This window comes from Globicephala melas, chromosome 4, assembly GCF_963455315.2.
Source record: "Globicephala melas chromosome 4, mGloMel1.2, whole genome shotgun sequence".
NCBI classification, from domain to species: Eukaryota; Metazoa; Chordata; class Mammalia; order Artiodactyla; family Delphinidae; genus Globicephala; species Globicephala melas.
Window position 1 is genome coordinate 137,197,403 of NC_083317.1, and position 23,892 is coordinate 137,221,294.

The 23,892-nt window shown below is 40.5% G+C and overlaps 1 protein-coding gene across 5 annotated transcripts in view; it reads right to left on the minus strand.

The window, feature by feature from the left end:
- TBC1D5 (TBC1 domain family member 5) overlaps positions 1 to 14,898 on the minus strand; it is a 546,696-nt gene extending 531,798 nt beyond the window's left edge. For all 5 annotated transcript variants that reach the window (XM_060298634.1, XM_060298636.1, XM_060298635.1 and 2 more), the window contains exon 1: positions 14,669 to 14,898. The gene's annotated coding sequence lies outside the window, so the exon portion shown is untranslated. The remainder of the gene's footprint in view (positions 1 to 14,668) is intronic.
- Positions 14,899 to 23,892: the final 8,994 nt, after the last annotated feature.

A 23,892-nucleotide genomic window follows, 5' to 3' on the forward strand; every position in this document is an offset into this window, starting at 1 on the left:
TTTGATAAAGGTGGCAGTAATGTACAATGGAGAAAGGACAGCCTCTTCAATAAGTGGTGCTGGGAAAACTGGACAGGTACATGTAAAAGTATGAGATTAGATCACTCCCTAACACCATACACAAAAATAAGCTCAAAATGGATTAAAGACCTAAATGTAAGGCCAGAAACTATCAAACTCTTAGAGGAAAACATAGGCAGAACACTCTATGACATAAATCAAAGCAAGATCCTTTCTGACCCACCTCCTAGAGTAATGGAAATAAAAACAAAAATAAACAAATGGGACCTAATGAAACTTCAAAGCTTTTGCACAGCAAAGGAAACCGTAAACAAGACCAAAAGACAACCCTCAGAATGGGAGAAAATATTTGCAAATGAAGCAACCGACAAAGGATTAATCTCCAAAATTTACAAGCAGCTCATGCAGCTCAATAACAAGAAAACAAACAACTCAATCCAAAAATGGGCAGAAGACCTAAATAGACATTTCTCCAAAGAACATATACAGACTGCCAACAAACACATGAAAGAATGCTCAGCATCATTAATCATTAGAGAAATGCAAATCAAAACTACAATGAGATATCATCTCACACCAGTCAGAATGGCCATCATCAAAAAATCTAGAAACAATAAATGCTGGAGAGGGTGTGGAGAAAAGGGAACACTCTTGCACTGCTGGTGGGAATGTGAATTGGTTCAGCCACTATGGAGAACAGTATGGAGGTTCCTTAAAAAACTACAAATAGAACTACCATATGACCCAGCAATCCCACTACTGGGCATATACCCTGAGAAAACCAAAATTCAAAAAGAGTCATGTACCAAAATGTTCATTGCAGCTCTATTTACAATAGCCCGGAGATGGAAACAACCTAAGTGCCCATCACCAGATGAATGGATAAAGAAGATGTGGCACATATATACAATGGAATATTACTCAGCCATAAAAAGAAACGAAATTGAGCTATTTGTAATGAGGTGGATAGACCTAGAGTCTGTCATACAGAGTGAAGTAAGTCAGAAAGAAAAATACAAATACAGTATGCTAACACATATATATGGAATTTAAGAAAAAAATGTCATGAAGAACCTAGGGGTAAAGCAGGAATAAAGACGCAGACCTCTTAGAGAACGGACTTGAGGTTATGGGGAGGGGGAAGGGTGAGCTGTGACAGGGCGAGAGAGAGTCATGGGCATATACACACTAACAAACGCAGTAAGGTAGATAGCTAGTGGGAAGCAGCCGCATGGCACAGGGATATTGGCTCGGTGCTTTGTGACAGCCTGGAGGGGTGGGATGGGGAGGGTGGGAGGGAGGGAGACGCAACAGGGAAGACATATGGGAACATATGTTTATGTATGACTGATTCACTTTGTTATAAAGCAGAAACTAACACACCATTGTAAAGCAATTATACCCCAATAAAGATGTTAAAAAAAAAAAAAATGTTAAAAACTGTAAGAAAACAAAAAAGGGGAACAGGGATAAAGTCACATATACCCAAATAAAGCTATTAAAATAAAGAAAGATAAGATAATACCCAATAACAATAGGTACAGGGCCTCTCAAACAGTTTTGTAGTAAAGGGTAAAGTGGTACAACCTTCCTTGTGGGCAATTTAGCCAAATGTAACAAAACTGTTAAATTATCTTTCGACCTGCTAATTCCACTCACCACAGTTTTTCCTAAATTAACAATAATGCACAGGCACAATAATATTCAGTGTATCACTTCTCATCAGAAAGATTGAGAGAAATCTAGGTGTCCAAGGATGGAGGACTACTTATAGCCCATTCATACAATGAAATAGTATGGAGTGACCAAAAAGTATGCAGAAAAGTAGTAACAGAAGTAACATAAAATAGTAAATGAAAAATAAATGCAAGCAACAAAATAGCAAGAATCACTTTTAGTTAAAAAAGACAGGGCTTCCCTGGTGGTGCAGTGGTTAAGAATCCACCTGCCAATGCAGGGGACACGGGTTCGAGCCCTAGTCCAGGAAGACCCCACATGCCGTGGAGCAACTAAGCCCATGCGCCACAACTACTGAGCCTGTGCTCTAGAGCCCACAAGCCACAACTACTGAGCCCGCGTGCCACAACTACTGAAGCCCATGCACCTAGATACCATGCTCCACAAGAGAAGCCACGGCAATGAGAAGCCCGCACACCGCAACAAGGAGTAGCCCCCACTCGCCGCAACTAGAGAAAGCCCGCGCAGCAATGAAGACACAACACAGCCAAAATAATAAAATAATTAATTTTTTAAAAATTAGGTATTATTTACATATGCACATGTTTAGCTGTGTATAGCTACAATTTACATACACACAACACAGGATAAATAAATTAAAATTAACTCTAAATTAGTTAAGAGAAATGCAGATTGGAGAAGGCAGGCAATTTATCCCAATCCTCCCCACACCGTACACATTGACCTATCAAAATGAGCATTCTTACCCCAAGATTCTTGGACTTCATGAAGAAAAAGAAGTCTAGTTTAATGAATGCAGCAGACAAAAACTGACATAGTGGTACCATCTGCCCATCTCCTATAAAATCCACCTTCACCCCCAAATCCTACAAGGGATCCAGGGCAATCAATCCACTATCTCACCCCAAGATGGCAAGAGATACAGTGTTAGTAACTCCTCTTGGATTCCTGCAACAACTCCAAAGGTAGCATTCTGGGAAACTCTCAAGGGGGTTGATTCTGATCCCCACTGGTTATCAGCAAACAAAATGCTTGCCTCTGCAGCCACAGCCTGTGAGTTGGGCTCAGTCTTCATCCCAACTCCATCAGAAGGCGGGTGCATCTCCCCCAAGGTGGTCATATCAGAAGTGGAAGCTTACTTCTCACCGATCTAATTATTCTGAAGACCCCACTATTTGGAAGTGGAGACCTCATTACTTTAGGTTCAACCTTTTTATCTTACTTAGGGACAAAACTTTTAGTAACACTAAAACATAAAACATTCCCGCTAACCAACATTTGTTACTTGGCTTTCTAAACTAGTACTTGTACTACAAACCTGACTATTTTCAGCCTCTCCAAGCACGATAACCCTGAAGAGAACTTTAAGAACTATCCAACAGTCCACGTGATTATTTTTGATAATTCATTTTTATAAAATTTCCACAATAAGCATTACTTTTTGTAATAGGAAAAAAAAACACCTTTTTTCTAATGGCTATCTAGATTATCATACTGTGATTATTCGACCTAAGATATTCACCCATGGCAGCATTTTCTTTAGACAGATATACCACAACTAGTTTATCATAATTATCATATATAACTAAATCCAATCAATTTTAAAAAGTAAATCATTCTTCTAAATATAGACTTCATGACCCATAAAAAGGTCAAGATAAGCATTCTTGTCAATACAAATTTATGAAAATTTGCAATCTTCTGTAATGACTATTTCAAATCTCTTTTGTTTCAAAAAAAGTTGTCCAATAACCAACTTTCCTCGGCAATTGAGTTAAAAAAATAATAAATCTGAAATTATTAAATATTTTCATTGAGTCAGCCACAGATACAACATGGATCACAGAACAATGACTGAATGATATTATCTTTAGATGTTTTTCATCCAAACTAATGGACATTTAATGAGCACCTACTGCATGCCAGGCCCTATAGATGCTAAAGATACCAAATGCTAACACACAGATCCTATATTCCAGTTCTCTGTCTACTCAAGGAGACAGGCACTATGATGAATATAAATACTAAAAAATATATATACACACACAGACACACATACACAGACACACAGACCTCAATCCCTTATCTCCAACTCCAAAAATCCAAAAAGCTCTAAAACCTAAAAATTACTTTCTAAGCTGTCAGAGAAACATGGTCTAACTAATGTAAGGTTTTTTATAGTCTTTTTTATTCTATTTAGTGTGAAGATGTGTAATTTCGCTGGGAACATTAATGTGTCTGATTATGGGGTGACTGCTCCTACCCACAGGAGGTTTCATGATATACAGCATATGCACCATATTAATTTTCTAAATTCCAAAACCTTTTTACTTCTGAGACACATATGCCACCATGGGTTTCAGATAAGGGACTACAGACCAAGTTTGGAGGATGCAAAGAAAGATGAATTATTTCAAGGAGAAACAAGTCAGTCAAGGAAGGTAAAAGTTACGATCAGAGAAGCCTCCAGAAAAAGGTTATCTTGTTCTGGGCTTCATAACACTACACTTGAAAATTTTAAACTAATCCTTTTATACCACCACCAAAGACATCTTTTATTGTTTCTACAGCCTTACTTCCTTGTTTTGAAAGATCTGAGTTGCCAAACCATATTTATTCATATTTAAATCTCCAAAGGGATAAAATCATTACTATACCAATCTTGTATTTTCATCCAAAAGAGCACAAACTTTCTGTTTTCTTGGCCCTACAGCCTTATACCAAATAAATGTACGATTTCCATTAAGTTCATTCAAATATAGTCAGTCTTGAATATGTGGATATGGTCAACCACTGCAGATTATCACAGCAGAACATAATATCTAACACTTAGATGGTAGCATTAGCTATGTACCAGATACTATCTAAGTATTGTATGTATATATACAGTCAGCCCTCCATATACTCTGGTTTCACATCTGCAGATTCAATCAATCATGAATCAAAGATATTCAGGGGAAAAAAAATAAAATTCCAGAAAGTCCACAAAAACAAAACTTGAATTTGCCAGGCTCCGGCAACCATTTACATAGTACTTACATTGCATTAGGTATTATAAGTAATCTAGAGATGATCTAAAGTATGCTTAAGGATGTGTGTATACTATATGCAAATATTATGCCATCTTGTATAAGGGACTTGAGCATCCACAGATTTTGGTATCCACAGGGGTCCTGGAACAAATCCCCTGCCAATACCAAGGGACAATTGTTTATCTACATGTACGTCATATATATATATATATATATACACACACACATATATATACACACACACGTGTGTGTATGTAACATTTACATATAACATAATAAGAACAGCATAGGTATAATACATATATTACATGTGTTTATGTGTATATACACACGTATACATACACATATAATCATTTAATCCTCAAAACAACTTTGTGAGGTAGTTTCTATTACTATCCTCATTTTAAAGATGAGAAAAGTGAGGCACTGTGAGGCTAAGTAACTGGCCAGCATGGCATTATGAGACATAACAGTAAAGAACAAGCATGCAGAAAACATTTACAACACAGATTTGCTGTTATACTGACCTCCTTCTCAAACTTACTATTATCCCAGTTAATAGAAAATTAATGCCACTGGAATTAGCCTCTGGCCCTCCCCCATCTCCTTCCCCTCCCACAACTGCCCCCATTCACAACCTTTCAGTTCTCAAGTTCTAGTACACAAACTGTATAGCACTGCCATTTTAATGATCTGTCCACGTTAAGAGAAATGTTTTAGACCAGGTGTACAAGCACCATTCCTCAGACTGGGCTGATGTGGGACAAAGTTTTCAGTGGTCTGAGACAGAAAGCGGTGGGGGACAGATGACATATATATTTTTATGAAACACAAATTATTCAACTTAAAATACCATTCTTCATTCTAAGGCTGTCATTCTTCCCTTCTCAGAATTAAATATGATAATGATGACCAATGTTTAGTTTCTTATTGTCGTTACTAGCCAAATAAAAAGTCAGTAACCCAGTCAATCCCCCTCAAAATCCTAAATGTTAGAATAACAAACTTAAATAAATCTACCATATATGCATAGAGGGGAGGGGAGACAGTCATAGGCAAGAAATGAAGGCCTCAAAACCTGCAGGTTCAAAAGGAAACAGACACCACTTTCACTTTTAACAGTGACATACAAACTTAGAGACCAGTCCAGCAAACAAGTGCAAACAAAATAAACCACTGCAAATTTCAATGTCTTATTCAGAAAAGATTACAATCATTGAGGCAATTCTTCATTTTGAAGTGGGATAAAATGGGGGAAATTAAAAAAAAAAAAAGAATGACAAATTTGAATTTTAAAATGAAAGTCAAGTTCATAATTCTCAACAGTACTAGGAAAAGGGGATTTAAAAGAGTATCATTCATTTATTTTCTTCCAAAACACAACAAAGAGAAGACTCTTAAAAGCATGGACTCTAGAGTCAGCCAGAATCCCAGCTCTGTGCTGGCATGTGACTTTTACCCTCTCTGCTTCAGTTTCCTTCGAGGTTGGTGTGAGGATTAAATGAATTAAGATACATAAAGTGCTTAGAACAGTGCCTGGCACTTAGTAAGTGCTTCAAAAGTACTGTCATACACGAATCCGCCCACAGGTGGGCTGGCACTAGCCCCAGGACCCGGACTCACCCACCACTGGATGGGCACCAACCGCACCCACCAGCAGGCCAACATCAGCTTCAGGACAACCCAGAAGCCACAGACAGATGTGTCAGGAACCACCCCCAGCCCAACCAGCAGGCAGACACCAGCTCTAGGACCCCCAAGGCCCTGCAGCCAGAGAACCTGGAACCTGGCTCCATTCATCAGCAGCCCGGGACTAGTCCCAGAAGCCCCTGGGCCCCAACTCCACCCATCAGCAGGTTGACCCAAGCTCCAAGACACCCTGGACCCCTCAGCCAGCCACCCTGCAATCCAGCCTCACTCACCAGGGCCAACAGCAGCCCTGAAACACCTCAGACACCACAGCTAGCCATGTCAGGGACTGGCCCTGCCCACCAGCAAACAGACTCTAGTGCTAGGACCCCTTGGACCTACACCCACCCCAGAACCCAGCTCTGCCCACCTACCAATCAGCACTAGCTGCGGGACCCCCCAGGAACCCACCTCCAGCTGTCTCATGACCCAGCCCCACCAACGAGACCAGAGGCCAGCCATACCTACCAGACCACCAATAGCAGTCAGCCTGCCACAACAGAAGGACGCACACAGCCCACACAGGTGGCCAGAACATATAGTTCTGGTGACTAGAGGGGAGTGCACTGCTGGGAAACACAGGATGTCTCCTACAAAAGACCTCTTCTCCAAGATCATGAAATGTAACCAACCTACCAGATACACAGAAATAAAAATAGCAAACTAGGCAAAATAAGATGACAGTAGAATATATTCCGAACAAAGGAACAAAATAAAACCCCAGAAGAAGAACTAACTGAAGTGGGGATAAGCAACCTACCCAATAAAAGTTCAAAGCAGTGATCATAAAGATGATCAGATAACTCCGGATAAGACTAAATAAACAGAATGAGAAGTTACAAGTTTTTAACAAAGAGTTGGAAAATATAAAGAAGAACCAAACAGAGATGAAGAATACAATAACTGAAATGAAAAATACACTAGAAGGAATCAACAGTAGACTAAAGGATACAGAGAAACAGATCAGTGAGCTAGAAGACAGAGTAGTGGAAATCATTGAAGCTGAACAGAAAAAAGAAAAAATAAAAAGAAGTGAGGACAGTTTAAGAGACCTCTGGGACAACATCAAGTGTACTAACATTCACATTAAAGGGGTCCCAGATGGAGAAGAGAGAAAGGGGCAAATAACATATTTGAAAACATAATAGCCAAAAACTTCTCTAACCTGGGAAAGGAAACAGACATCCAGGTCCAGGAAGCACAGAGAATCCTAAGCAGCACCAACCCAAAGAGGATCAAACCAAGACACACTGTATCTAAAATGGCAAAAATTAAAAATCAAGAGAGAATATTAAAAGCAGCAAGGAAAAAGCAACAAGTTACATATGAGAAAAATCTGATAAGGCTATAAGCTGACTTTTCAGCAGAAATATTGCAGGCTGGGAAGAAGTGGCACAATATAAACAGTTAAAATGATGAAAGGAAAAAACCTACCATCAACACCCTTCCTGCCAAAGCTTTCATTCAGATTTGATGGAGAGATCAAAAGTTTTACAGGCGAGCAAAAGCTAAAGGAGCTCAACCTCACTAAATTGGCTTTACAAGAAATGTTAAAAGGACTTGTCTAAGCGAAAAATAAAGGGCCACAACTAGAAATATGAAAATTACAAAAGGAACACTCATAGGTAAAGGCAAATATACAGTAGTCAATCAACCACTTATAAAGCTAGTAGAAAAGTAAAAGGACAAAACTTGTAAAAACAACCACAACAAATAGTTAAGGGATACACAAAACAAACAGATGTAAAATATGATGTCAAAAATGGTAAACTGGGGGAAGGGGTTAAAAATGCACAGTTATTAAAACATATTTGAACCTAAAAGATCATCAACTTAAAACAATCATAACTATACAGAAATACAGATATAGATATATATGATGAACATATATATATATACACATATACACACACATATACCTCATGTTAATCACAAACCAAAAATCTATACTAAATACACATGCAAAAAAGAGAAAGGAATCCAAAAATAACACTAAAGATAGTCACCAAATCAAAAAGGAGAAAAAAGGAACAAATAACTTATGAAAATAACCAGAAAACAATTATAAAACGGCAGTAAGTACACACCTATCAATAATTACTTTAAATGTAAATGGACTAAATGCTCCAATCAAAAGACAAAGAGTGGCTGAATGGATACAAAATAAGACCCATATATATGTTACCTAAAAAGAGACTCACTTCAGATGTAAAGACACACACAGACTAAAAGTTAGGGGGATGAAAAAAGGTACTCCATGCAAATGGAAACCAGAAATAAAAAAGAAGTTACAAATGACACCACAGAAATAAAAAGGATCATAAGAGATTACTATGAACAACTGTACACCAATAAATGGACAACCTAGAAGAAATGGGCAAATTCTTAGAAAGGTACAATCTCCCAAGACTGAACCAAGAAGAAACAGAAAATATGAACAGACCAATTAGCAGTAATGAAGTTGAATCGGTAATTTTAAAAACTTCCAACAAACAAAAGTCCAAGGACCAGATGGCTTCACAGATTAATTCTTCCAAAAACTCAGAGAAGAGTTAACACCTATCCTTCTCAAACTATTCCAAAAAATTGCACAGGAAGGAACACTTCCAAACCCATTCTATGAAGCCAGCATCACTCTGATACCAAAGTCAGACAAAGATATACAAAAAAAGAAAATTACAGACCAATATCACTGATGAACATACATGCAAAAATCCTCAACAAAATATTAGCAAATCAAATCCAACAATGCATTAAAAGGACCATACACCATGATCAAGAGGAATTTCTTCCAGGAATGCAAAGATGGTTCAATATCTGCAAATCCATTAATGTGATATGCCACGTTAACAAACTGAAGTACAAAAATCATACAATCATCTCAATAGGTCCAGAAAAGGCTTGTGACAAAATTCAGCATCCATTTATGATAAAAGGTCTCAGAAAAGTGGGTAGAGAGGGAACATACGTCAACATAATGAAGGCCATATGTGACAAGCCCACAGCCAACATCACATTCAACAGTGAAGAAAGCATTTCCTCTAAGATCAGGAACAAGACAAGGATGCCCCCTTTCAACACTTTCATTCAACATAGTACTGGAACTTTTATTCAACGTAGTATTGTAAGTCCTAGCCACAACAATCAGACAAGAAAAACAAAATAAAAGGAATCCAAATTAGAAAGGAAAAAGTAAAACTGTCACTGTCTGCAGATGACATGACACTATCCATAGAAAATCCTAAAGATGCCGCCAAAGAACTACTAGAACTCATCAAGGATTTGGTAAAGTTGCAGAATACAAAATTAATATACAGAAATCTACTGCATTTCTATATATTAACAAACTATCAGAAAGAAAAATTAAGTAATAAATTAATCACATTTATAATCACATCAAAAAGAATAAAATATCTAGGAATAAACCTAAGGAAGTAAGAGATCTAGACTCCGAAAACTATCAGATACTGATGAAAGAAATCAAAGACAACACAGATAGACATATTGTGTTCATGGACTGGAGGAAGTAATATTGTTAAAATGGCCATGCTACCCAAGGCAACCTGCAGATTCAATGCAATCCCTATCAAAATACCAGGGGCATTTTTCACAGAACTAGAATAATTCTAATATTTGGATGGAAACATCAAAAAAACCCAAATAGCCAAAATAATCTTGAGAAAGAAGAACAGAGCTGGAGGAATCACGCTCCCTGATTTCAAACTATATTACTAAGCTACATTAATCAAAACAGGACGGTACTGTCACAAAAACAGACACAAACATTAATGGAACAAAACAAAACAAAATAAAGAAATGAACCCATACTTACATGAGCAATTAATCTACAACAAAGGAGGCAAGAATATACAATGGGGAAAAGACAGCCTCTTCAATAAATGATGTTGGGGAAACTGAACAGCTACATGCAAAAGCATCAAGCTGGACTACTCTCTCACACCATGCAGAAAAATACATTCAAAATGGATTAATGACTTAAACGTAAGACCTGAAACCATAAAACTTCTTAAAGAACACCTAAGTAGTAAGCTCTTTGACATCAGTCTTAGTAATATTTTTTTGGATATGTCTCCTCAGGCAAAGAAAACAAAAGTAAAAATTAACAAATGGGACTACATCAAACTTAAAAACTTTTGCACAGCAATGGAAATGATTAATAAAGTGAAAAGGCTGCCTACTGAATGGGAGAAGCTATTTCCAAATCATGTATCTGATAAAGGGTTAATATCAAAAATATAAAAAGAACCCATATAATTCAACATCAAAAAACAAACAACCTGATTGAAAAATGTGCAGAGGATCTCAACAGACATTTTTCCAAAGAATATATAGCCAACAGGCAAATGAAAAGATGCTCAACACCACTAATCATCAGGGAAATGCAAATCAAAACCACATTGAGATATCACCTCACACCTGTCAGAATACCTATTATCAACAAGCCAACAAATAACAAGTGTTGGTGAGGATGTGGAAAAAAGGGGAACCCTTGTGCACTATTGGTGGGAATGTGAATCGGTGCAGCCACTATGGAAAACAGTATTGAGAGTTCTCAAAAAAATAAATATAAAATTACCAAAGTTCCAGCAATGCCACTCCTGAGTATTTATATAAAGAAAACAAAAACACTAACTAGAAAAACTAGATGCACCTCTACATTTATTGCAACATTATTTACAATAGCCAAGATATGGAAGCATCCTAAGTGCCCATCAATAGATGAATGGATAAAGAAGATGTGGGGTGTGTGTGTGTATATACATACATACACACATACACACACACACACACACACACACACACAAAATGCAATATTACTCAGCCATAAAAAAGAATGAAATCTTTCCATTTGCAACAACATGGATGGACCTATAAGGTATTATGCTAAGTGAAATAAGTCAGAGAGAGAAAGACAAATACCGTATGATTTCACTTACGTGTGAAACCTAAAAAACAAATGAACAAACATAACAAAATCAAAACAGTTATATTTACAGAGAACAAATAGGTGGTTGCGAGAGAGGTGGGAGGAGGAATGAAATAGGTGAGGGGGATTAAAAGGTACAAATTTCTAGTTGCAAAATAAATGAATCACAGGTATAACATGTACAGTGTGCGGAATATAGTCAATAACTATGTAATAGCTTTGTAGGATGATAAATTTTAACTAGATGTTGTGTAATAGGAAATAACAGTGTTGTGGGTCAATTATACTTCAAAAACTAACTCATAGAAAAAGAGATCAGGACCTAGAGACTATCATACAGAGTGAAGTAAGTCAGAAAGAGAAAAACAAATACCATATGCTAACACACATATATGGAATCAAAAAAAAAAACAATGGTTCTGAAGAACCTAGGGTCAGGACAGGAATAAAGACGCAGACGTAGAGGACATAGGGAGGGGGAAGGGTAAGCTGGGATGAAGTGAGAGAGTGGCATGGACATATACACACTACCAAATGTAAAATAGCTATCTAGTGGGAAGCAGCCACATAGCACAGGGAGATCAGCTCGGTGCTCTGTGACAACCTAGAGGGGTGGGATAGGGAGGGTGGGAGGGAGGGAGACACAAGAGGGAAGAGATATGGGGATTATGTATACATATAGCTGATTCACTTTGTTATACAGCAGAAACTAACACACCATTGTAAAGCAATTAAACTCCAATAAAGATGTTAAATAAATATATAAATAAATAAATACATAAATAAATAGAAAAAGAGATCAAATTTGCGGTTAACAGAGCCAGGGGTGGAGGGAGGGGGAGCTGGATGAAGGCAGACGAAAGGTACAAACTTCCAGTTATGAGATAAATAAGTACAAGGGATATAACGTACAACATGATAAACATAATTAACACTGTTTTACATTGCATATGAAAGTTAAGAGTTGTTAAAAAGTTGTTAAATCCTAAGAGTTCTCATCACAAGGAAAAAAAGTTTTTTCTATTTCTTTAATATCTATATGAGATAATGGATGTTCACTAAACTTATCATAATAATCATTTCATGATGTAAGCCAAATCATTATGCTCCACACCTTAAACTTACATAGAGTGCTATACATCAATTATATCTCAAACTGGAAGAAAAAAAGTACTGTCATAATATTATTTAACATGAAAAACAATGGTGAAGACCTAGAATGAAGACTATAAAAATTACGGTGCTAAAAATAGTTGATGTTCTACTGCCATAAACTTTTTCAAAACTTAAGCACAACCACTTTTATGTATATAAAGTATGAATATATGAAGTTACGTGTGACACTTTTCAACTTACTTTTTTTAAACGTAAACTTTTCAATTTACATTTTTTAAAATTTAGGAAAAAAATCGACAGGTGGAGACCCTATATTGTTTACAAGTTTGCTTCCAAGGCTCAGGAATGCACTACTCAACTGAGGCTGCATTTGAACGGGTGACAGAAAGAGCAACACACTCAATACGTTCACCAATAAAAGAAACCTTCAAGAGTATGATGCATAGCATTTATGTTGATAAAAATCCAACTACCCATTGCTGAGCAAGTCCTTCAATTAGAAGTACACCAAGCTTCCATGGAATATTCGCAGGCCAAGTGATGTAGGCACCACACAGCGTGCACATGTGATACCTGCACTCTTCCTAGTTGAGGGAGTTCTCCCAGTTCCCCTAGCACCTCCCCTGGGACCTGGACTTGGCTTACTCTGCATAAGAGATTTCCCTTAGGCAAGTTCTCTCAGTTCATCCTGCCATGTGTCTCTTATCTCAAGCCACCTCTACACCAAACGTGAATTATTAAAACGCACTTGTTCACTGATACACTTTATTTCTTGGGAAACAAGTAATCTACATCCTTGCTACTCAAGAACGGTTCCTCCTCCAGCCGCAGGTAGGAGCTTCTAAGAAATAAAGAATACCAAGCTGCATCACAGATCTACTGAATCACAATTTGCATATTTAAACAGGAGCCCCAGGGGATTCCTAGGCACACTGAAGTTTGAGAAGAACTGCTCTACAGGACTCTACTGCAGATAGCTGTAAAAATTAAAAATGCTCGTTTACAACTGAATTTAGAGATAAGATGTGAAAACTACCAAGACGTAGAATCAGAAAAGCTCCTTAAGAATATTAACCAACACATAAATGAATTTATCACTGATATCAAAGGTGCTCAAAGGTTTACTTTCAACAGTGTAACAGCGCACGCTCATAATATATAGGGACTACATAATCATATATTGGGGCTATATTTTGTGGTACAAAGAATACAAAAGAATGACTGGGTCTAGAAATTTCAACGCAATCCGGCCCAAAGGTGTGCAACCTGCATTCTAAAATTTGGGGAGTCAGAATTCGATGGTGACAAGTGAAACTCTTTCCGGATAATTATTCAGAAAAAAATCTAAAAGATGTGAATTTTAAACATAAATCATATCCTGGAAGTAAAACTACTTAATAGCTACTGAACAAACTCTAGGTCACTTGTAGAATCAGGAAACTGTTTTGGAGGTTGGTGCTCCTTTTTCCAGGAAATGGCGGGGGCGGGGGGGGGAGGCGGTGAGCCGTTAAAAAAAAAAAAATCAACGTTCACCCTCTGCAAAGTTTTCTCATAGCCTGAAAGGCCTCAACTTGCATGTTCCTACAGGTGAAAAAACTGAAGTCGTACTCAAACAAGGTCACGTTTCCATCTTGAAAAGTGAAAGGCTTTTTTCTCTTCTCAAGGCTGCACTTTAAAACATTTGGGGATTCCGGGTCCTTTGGCTTCCGGCCCGCAAAGGAAGCGTGCTGCCCGGGGCTGAAAGGAACAGGGAAATCTACCAAGTAGGAAGAGGAGCCCGGGTCCGGCCACCAGGCTCTGCCTTCTCGCTGCAGGGGGCCCTGCGGCCGGGACCCCAAAGGGCAGGCAGCAGGCTGGGGAACAGCCCCCCGGCCCCGCCGCCCCGGAGCGAAAGAGCCTACTCTCCCGCCACCCAGCCCCCGCCCTCCCGGGATGCACACACGCGGAGGGCGCTGCGAGTCCCCGTCCGTGGCGGCGGCGGCGGCGGCACCACCACAGGCCTGCCAGGGAGGCGGCGGCGGAGCAAGGGGAGGCGGGACTCGTCCTGAGAGGCTGAGGGGAGACCGGGGCGGGAGCGTCTGCATGTGGGGGCTGCACTGGAGGAAGGCGGAGGCGCTCAGGGGGCCCGGGCTGCTTTACGATTATCATCATTATTTTGTTTTACCTGTGGCGCAGGAGGGCTCCCCAGCTCCTACTCCCTGAATCCTCCTCCTCCCCTCCTCTTTCTCTCTCCCTCAGTCTCTGCTGGGCGCTCGTGGTGCCGGCCGGGCCGGACCCGACCAGAGGGAGAACAGGCCGGGAGGGGGGTGGCGGCGGCGGTGACCAGCGGCCACGTGACCACGCCCGCGCCGTAACGGCGGCCGCCTCCTGCCTCGCGCCCTCCCCGCGCTCCACCTCTAATAACCCCGCGGCTCGCGCGCCCAGGACGCTGGTGCGCAGGCGCCCGCCGAGGCCCAGAGACTGCGCGGGCGCGACGCGCTTGCTCTCGGGGCCGGGCCTGTGGGGCCCCGCGAGGCGCGAGGCGGAGAGGGAGCCGCGGGCCGAGCCCTCCTACGCTGCCGCTAGAGCGCATGCGCAGGATGGCCTTTTTTTTTTTTTTTTTTTTCCCCCCCCACCTTTCCATTCCTTCCCCTTTCCCTCTCTACTTTCCACACCCCCTCTCCGCCAGCGCGCAGCTGGAGGCTGGGACTCTGCCCGGAACTTAGACCCTCACACTCACCACCACTACCTTCCCAGGGTGAGACCTTCTGAGGGGCTGGGCCTCCTGCCTAAGAATTTACATTTCCTTGTTGCAGCTGAGTGGACTCCTATTCCTGCTTCAAGACCCAGCCAATATGTCACTTCCGCTGTGAAACGTACCCCACGCTACTTTGTGGGAGTCACTAGCATTTTGTGCATACCTACTTAAGTATAATTCGTGGAGAAATAATACATAACAGTTACTTTTTACAAACCACAGTACTAGGCTTGTATTTTATGTTACCTCATAACCTAGGGCAGTATGTCTTTAGCATTATGGTATCTCGGCAAAGGTCGGATGACTGACTATCCGAATGCAGATCTGCCTAAATGCTGTGCCTTGGCCTCCACCTCTGCTTAATCATGATTTAAACAGTGCGGTGCCGTTTTGCTTGTTTCGCCAATATGAAAGCCTTTGAATGAATGGTAATGCTAATTAGAGTGGTAAATGCTTCACCTAGTTAAAAAGATTTATGGTCTTTTGTTAACCTATCTTCACAAAGAGCCCAACGGAAATTGATACTGTTGAGTCCAGAAAAAGGAAACGAAGGCCGAGAAAGGTCAAATTTCCAAAGGTTAGCTAGTTTCAGAGCAAGGTCCCTGCGTGGGAGACCTTTGTTCACAAACAAACCCTCCCCTGCACGGGAGGATTCCCTCACTTTCTGCAGGCCCTTTTTGTTGCAGAAGCAGGACAGGTTAAGTGAGTGGCTCGTGCCAGATTTAATCGGGAAAAACTAATTAAAATGTAAAAACGTACTAACTGGTAGCTCTGGCTAGACCAGTCATCATTACTGTTAAACTAGTGAATATTGAGATGAAGATGTTCAAGAAATAGAACTAGCAACAGAAACCCAGAAAAATGTTGGGATAAATGTTGATCAAGAAACAGTGTTAACAAGGACTTCTGAGAAAAAGGAAAATCACAACCCAGATCTCGTGTGTTTGCATGTTGGTGGGCTCTTTTCTGCACTTACCAATGGATACACCCATGGATTGATTCCACCCAATAATTTCAGCTACCACCTCAGGTATGCTAGTAGCATTCCACTCTAAATATCTAGTCCAAGGTTCAGAATCTGTGGGACACCATTATTTTGGTGGCCCACAATGAACCATGCCTCCACAGATGTCATGCTCTTGTGTAATCTCTCCCCTTGAATCTGGGCTGGACCTGGCACGGCTTTAAACAATAGAATATGGCACACGCACACACACACAAATCTGTGCCAGTTCCAGGCCTAGGCCTTAAAAAAAGGCTTTGCAGTGACAACACTGAAATTTACCAGAGCCTGTACTCATGGAAAGCGAAGACTATTAAGAAATCCCCGCACCAGTTTGTGTTCTGGGAAATGACTTACAGAAAAGAACATTCCTTACACATAAGACTTTGGTAAGACTCTTTCTGCCCCTTGGGTCCACCATTGTGTTTATGCTGAGGCCACTCTCCCTGCTGGGCTGCTCCCCAGCTGACAGAGCACAGCAGGGCTACTAACACAGGATTCCTCTAATGGGCAGCTTTGGCTCAAGGATTCCCCACAGGCCTGGTCAAAACTTTCTTAGAACTGCCTGCAGTCTTGGGACTTTCTTAGTTAATCTTCCTTCCTTCCTTCCCTGTTAGCTTTTACAGGTGTCAGACCTGCATCGTGGTCTGAAGTCTCTCTCCCAAGTTCCTGCTCCCTTCCTTTTATCCTTCACTGCTATTCTCTCAATTAAACTTCTGTATATCCAATCCCATCTTGGTGTCTGCCTCCCTGAGGACCTGAACTCAAACCCACCCCCATTCTAGGATTTTACCTGGCCCACCCTCAGGCTAGAGCTACAGGTCACAATTATGAGTCATATCAAGAAATCCAACTTCTCTCATTCTTCTCTGTTTCACATTTTCAAAACCTTTTCATCACTCAGACCCATCCATTAAAATGCAGCTAACCCCAGGTAGAGATAACAACACGATTAAAGCCTTTCACTATTAAGAAAATAAGAAAGATTAAGAGTTATTTTGACTACAAAGATAATTAACATTGTAATAAAGGCTTTTAGGCTAATAATAAAAATTACTAAAAATATTGTAGGATAACATGGGCCATTTGGGTCTCCCCCTCCCCAGCCTGTGTTCCTGTAGCAGATACTGTGGCGGCTGTTTTTGTAGATCATAATAAGAGCTATCTCCCACCAACCCTCAATCACCTCTCCGTTTTCCCCACCTCCAGCCCCCATCAAGAACCTGAAACCAACAAGGTCAATCAGCTTCTCTTTCAGAGAGAATTGAAAATTGGGATTAAAAGGTAACTAGTTAGTCTTTGTATGTAGCTAGAACTGTAACAACCCAATGGAGTAGGCCGTTTCATCAGTTACGTCTCATCAGGACACTAGAAACCATTTCGGTTATTTACACGCAGAGAATCTAATACAGGGAATGAGTTACATGGGTGAGGAAAGAACTGAGAACCAAACAAGCCATGGGGAGGTTACCCAGAGATTAGCAGCAGCAGGGGGAACTGTACTACCCCTTAGCTGAGGAGACCCAGGAAGACGTCATGTTACTAGGGCCCTAGGGCAGCGGTCATCCGATGGAATCTACACCGCGGTAATACAGAGCCTGAGTAGTTGTACTCAGAGAGAACTACTTAAGGCAGCTTTCCTCAGAAGGCACTTATGAGGTGTCCCCCTACCGCACTGACAGCCACAAGGAGTGAGACAGGGACCCTTCCTAAAGAAGGCTCCTGGCTATTTGTCAGATGGGAAAAGGGATTCTTGGCAGACAGAACAATTCATGTTCACTGCATTCCTTCCATTAGTTGCTCAATACAACCTTCTTACACATAATTTCAAAATGTTCTCACCTAATGTAAAGCAACTATCCATTTACTAACCCTGTTGTCAAAGCGTCAGTATTATTAGCAGGCACAAAACCAATTGGTCAGTGTTATTAGACTTCAGTGATATTAGGTTTAAAGTCATTTTAACTCACATCTAAACCATGTATACTACTCTGCAGAGAGCCTACCCGCCCCCCAAAAAAATGCCGAAACCAGAAATTGATTTGTTTGTAGTGTCTGCATATCGATATGTCATAGACGGCTAGCTCCTCTTCCCTGCCAAATTTATTTTCCTCTTCTGTCACTGGAATTGAGGCTTAGCCAGCCTCGTGGCCACCTGTCTAGAGACTACATTTCCCATGCTGCCTTGTGGCTGGGTTTGGCCACGTGACTTTGTTTTCCTCATGGAGTGCAAGAGGGGACAATGGGTACATTTCCCACGTTCCTTGCCTAAAAGAAAAGTGCTGGCCCTATACTGCCTCCTCTGCATGCATGCCACGTGGCACACGGACGTGGTGTGACCCAGCCTTCAAGACGTGGTGTGAAGAAGGTGACCCAGCCTTCAAGGTGCACAGCAGTAAGATGGAAGGAAACTGCGTCCCTGTCTTGCTTCACGGAGAGCTGTCTCCCCAGCCTTTACTGCCCCACTACAGCTTTAAATTAGAGGGAAAGAAAGTTCTACCTTATTGAAGCCACTGAACGTTTAAAATCTCTTTCTGAAAGCTGCATACCTGAAACCCTACCCACTACAATATGTAAGGTGTTATATTCTGTTAACTAAGTTGTTATGTGAAGAATCTCAGGAAAGACTGTCTAGATACATTTTTAAAACACAAATACGTCACTCACCCTTGGAGGAAATGACGTCAACATTTATGGATCTATGAAGAACATCAGCTACTTTGAGACTGCAAAACCCAGGTTTGCACCATTAAGCTTTTTATTATCACCAGAAAACCTATGCTCAAAGTTGCCCTTAAAAATCTCGGAGCATTCAGAGGCATTGGGAAGCAGTATAGAATGGAGGTTAAGTGCATAGGACCAGAGTAGAATAGCTCAAGTCCAAACCCAGTTCCCCTTACTTGGTAACGATGTAATCTCAACCAAGTTACTAAAACTACTCAACCTCTGTGGCTTCAGTTCCATCTGTGGGATAAGGATGATGACAGTCTCTAATTTATCAGGTTGTTGTGAGCATTAATTGAGATAACCCACGATTAAGCAAGATATTTAGCACATGGTAACCATTCAATTTAAAAAATAGATATTATGTTTTTATTTTATTATTTTAAATCTTGGAGTCTCGATCAGAAAAACACATCTGCAGTCTGTAGGAAGAGCAAATTATTCTAGATAAAGCCATAATGATTGGGCTTCATTGTTTGCATGCACAAAATAGCAAATTCTGGACTTCGGACATCAAAAATCAGAGGTATTTTTGTTGTACTGCCCCAACATCTGCAATGTATCCACTAATATGCCTAAATGGCACAGCCCTAAAAGTAACATCTTAACTTTGTTACTTTGAAAGCACCACGTCTAAAAACATTATCCTATAAGGAAAAAGAACTTATAGGAGGTAGACAGTCAGTGTTAATTTTCAGTCGTTTTGTGGAAAGATGTTGGAGTCATGATCACAATCATGTAAAGCCATTTCTTTGAAGCTTTTGTTCTAGGTGATAGCAATGATTTCCATTGGATTACTTACTCTTGGTCAGGTACGTACAGATGGTTCCATGGTAAACACCTCTCAACATGATTTTATGATGTCTGTGTTCCATATGAGACCCTTTCATTTTTTTCCTGGCGCAGGCTTAAAATGTGCCAAGAAAAGCAAAAATAAGCAACATGGCTTATGCCATTTATTTCATATCCCTCTTATAATGTTTGTCCCCTCTGTGTTGACCAGATGCTTGGATGTCCAACGTTGCCTAGACGGTGAGTTCCTCAATGGCAAGTGGTATGTCTTATTCATCTCGGCATTGGCAGTGTTTTAAGTGCTTAGCATCTGACAGGTATTCAATAAATGTTTGCTATGCTAAAAGTAAATAGGTATCATATTACGGAAATCATCACCTTGCTAAATTGTTGAACAGTGTTCTACTCATCTTACTGCAGTGTAACAAATTACCACAAATATAGTTGCTTAGAAAAACATACATTTATAATCTCACAGTTTCTGCAGGTCCAGAGTTTGTGAGTGGTTTACCTAGGTTCTCTGCTTTGGGATCTCTCACACGTTTGCAGTCAAGATGTTGGCTGAGGCTGTGGTCTCACCTCAAGGCTTGACTGGGGAAAGATCTGTTTCTAGGCTTACATGGTTACTGGCAGAACTCAGTTCCATGCCAGCTGTAGGACCAAGGGCCTTAGTTTCTCGCCAAGTGGACCTTTCCAAAGGGCAGCTCATCACATAGTAGCTTGCTTCATCAAAATCAGCAAGAGAGGGTTTCTTAGCAAGACAGAGGTCACAAACCTATGTAACATAGTCATGGAAGTGACATTCCCATCACCTTTACAATATATTGTTTGTTAAAAACAAGTCACAAGTCCCGGGACATCCCTGGTGGTCCAGTGGCTAAGACTCCATGCTCGCAATGCCGGAGGCCCGGGTTCTACCCCCGGTCAGGGAACAAGATCCCGCATGCCACAACTAAAAGAGCCCGCATGCCGCAATGAAGTTCCTACACGCGACATCGAAGATCCCGCGTGCCGCAACTAAGACCCAGCGCAGCCAAATAGGTAAATAAATAAATAAATATTTTTTTAAAAGTGATGAGTCCCTTCCACACTTAAGGGGAGAGTATTACACAGGGCACGTATACCAGGAGGCAGGGATAACTGGGGGCTCTCCTAGAGTCTGTTCACTGCAAGCAGGGCCTTGGTATAAACAAGATACGCGTACTTGGTCCACTCAAATGAAGAAGCTTCATTAGGTTCACATGTTAATTCATGAGAATGCCCAGATACTTGCTCAAATATGTAAATGCTCCAGATGCATGTTGTGAAAGGAAGAGAGTATTTCACCAAAGTCCTTACAATCTGAATGGATGTCTCATAACTCATCAATAGAAAATAGTTGAACCCTGAATCACCAGTCTTTTTATGCTGAATGCCCACCTAGAAGTCCTGTAAAATGATGACTGAAATATGAACATTAAAGGTATGCGACATCTCTGCTACCTTGGGAGTTCCCAGCAAAAATGTCTCATGTGGTCCTTGGCGTGCTCCAGTTGATTCCATCCATCTGGACAGCCAGCCAAAAGCACTAAGCACACACACAGGAGGACAAATACATGAGAACCATCAACAATGGGAGAGGTATTAATTAGCCATTGTTGCAACAATGTTGCATAACAAACGACTCCAATATCTCAGTGACTTACAGAAGCATTTCTTTTTCTGGCGACGGAATTGCAGGTTGGTCGCGGTTCACATGCTCTCACTTGGGCTAGACTTGGCCAAACCTGACTAGGCTGGACTCCAGGCTTTGAGCTTGAGTTCAGGTCTGTTCCACACGTCGTCTTCATTCTGAGACAGCAGCTACACAGGGGCTGTTCGTGTTCTGCTCATGCAGGTGGCAAAAGTACAAGAGGAACAAGTAGAAATATTCAGTAACTCTTAAGGCTTTAGCTCAAAACTGGCACACCAGCACTCCTGCCCATGTTCTGTTGGCTAAAGCAAGTCATATGGCTGAATCCAGTATATGAACGTGATGTGGAAATATATCATGCTTATTCCTAGTGGGAGGCAATGCCAAATCCTGGGAGAGGACATGGCAAATCATTCTAATACAAGGAAAGACTAAAAACTGGGGCATCTTGAATGAAGGTAAACACGAGGTAGCCAATCTTAGAATCGGGTCAATTGCCTGTGACGCTCTCATGAGCTCCCTGACTGTTGCTTTAAAAGAACAAGCCACATCATCATGTAACTAACAACTCAGTCCATTCACTGGTGCAACACTGTGTTCCCTCGATACGCGATCCTCTATAAAACCCAAAATCTACATTACGGTAATATAATAAAGGTAAAGATGTTACAAGCACAGGGGCCTTAAAAATTATAGTTCCCGTGGCAAATATAACATAGCTTTGTGTGCCCATATACTGCAAAGACAGAAGTCCTAACTATAAACAGTAATGGGAAATCATGCATATTCAGGGATCAGGGTGATGAAAGAGCTATAGATTCAGTTAGAAAAATTACTTTGGGAATTTTGTCTTATGGATGGAGCCTCAAGTAATGTACAGCACAATACAACTGAATGTTTAATAGGTGACTGAATAATTTTCATGCAGAAATGCTGCAATGTTGTATTCCATATAAAAAGAAACACTTCTTAGATATATTATGGATAGTGCCAATATGTTATTCCTGTGTTTTTGTTTCAAATTTCAGTAGTTATCTTTAACTGATGGTTCTTCATTGGGATCTATTTCCTCATAAATGACTCAGCCTCATGAACCTGGCAAGTTGAACTATTATGCTTCTATTTACTTTTTAACTCACAGATCTTTCAAAGATCACCTGTTTTCAACTATTGTTTACTTGTTAAAATGGATTATTACAGAATAACATGCAGCTTGCCATTTAACTTGGTGTATTTGAAGGACATTAGATGTTATACTGTATTTAATCAATTAACTTGACATTAAATTTAAAATTCACATTGAAACACCAGAAGTTGAAATACTATTCTATCAAAAATACTTAAAAGAACATAACGCTATTCCTTCCAAATTCTGTAGTGTCATAAAAAGTGTCACATATATAGCCAACTACTGATATCCAATTATCAATTTATTTATGTATGCCTTAAGACATGAACAGATGCATTCCTGAAAAGCTGGACTAGAGCTAAATCCCATATATCAGACTATTCTCTCATTTGACTTCTATATCTTACGTTAAAATATTGAAAGTATACTCCTAGGGCAAAAGCCTTTAAAAGCATGTCTACAATTGGGGTTCATAAAGGGACTGTCCAGAGATATCTGATAGGCTGGCTTATACTTTCCTGTTAAAAGACTCATGGGGCTTCCCTGGTGGCGCAGTGGTTGAGAGTCTGCCTGCCGATGCAGGGGGCACGGGTTCATGCCCCCGTCCAGGAGGATCCCATATGCTGCGGAGCAGCTGGGCCCGTGAGCCACGGCCGCTGAGCCTGTGCATCTGGAGCCTGTGCTCCGCAGTGGGAGAGACCACAACAGTGAGAGGCCCGCGTACCGCAAAAACAAACAAACAAACAAACAAAAAAGGCTCATAAAGATACAGAAAAGGAGAAAGAATAGGAATGGCACTGTAAGCAAAATGAGAGGAATACTGGCTAAAGTCCAGGCAAAATTTCAACTAACTGTTTTATTGAAGATGATGATGGTGGTGGACTGAAAAATATTCTTTTTTTAAAATGTATTTTATTGAAGTATAGTTGATTACAATGTTGCGTTAATTTCTGCTGTACAGCAAAGTGATTCAGTTATACACATATATATTCCTTTTCATACTCTTTTCCACTGTGGTTTATCACAAGATATTGAGTAGAGTTCCCTGTGCTCTACAGTAGGACCTTGTTGATCCATCCTATATATAATAGTTTGCATCTGATAACCCCAAACTCTCAATCCTTCCCTCCCCCACCCCCTCCCCCTTGCCAACCACAAGTCTCTTCTCTATGTCTGTGAGTCTGTTCTGCCTCATAGATAACTTCATTTGTGTCATATTTTAGATTCCACCCATAAGTGATATCATATGATATTTGTCTTTCTCTGACTCACTTCACTTAGTATGATCATCTCTAGGTCCATCCATGTTGCTGCAAATGGCATTATTTCAT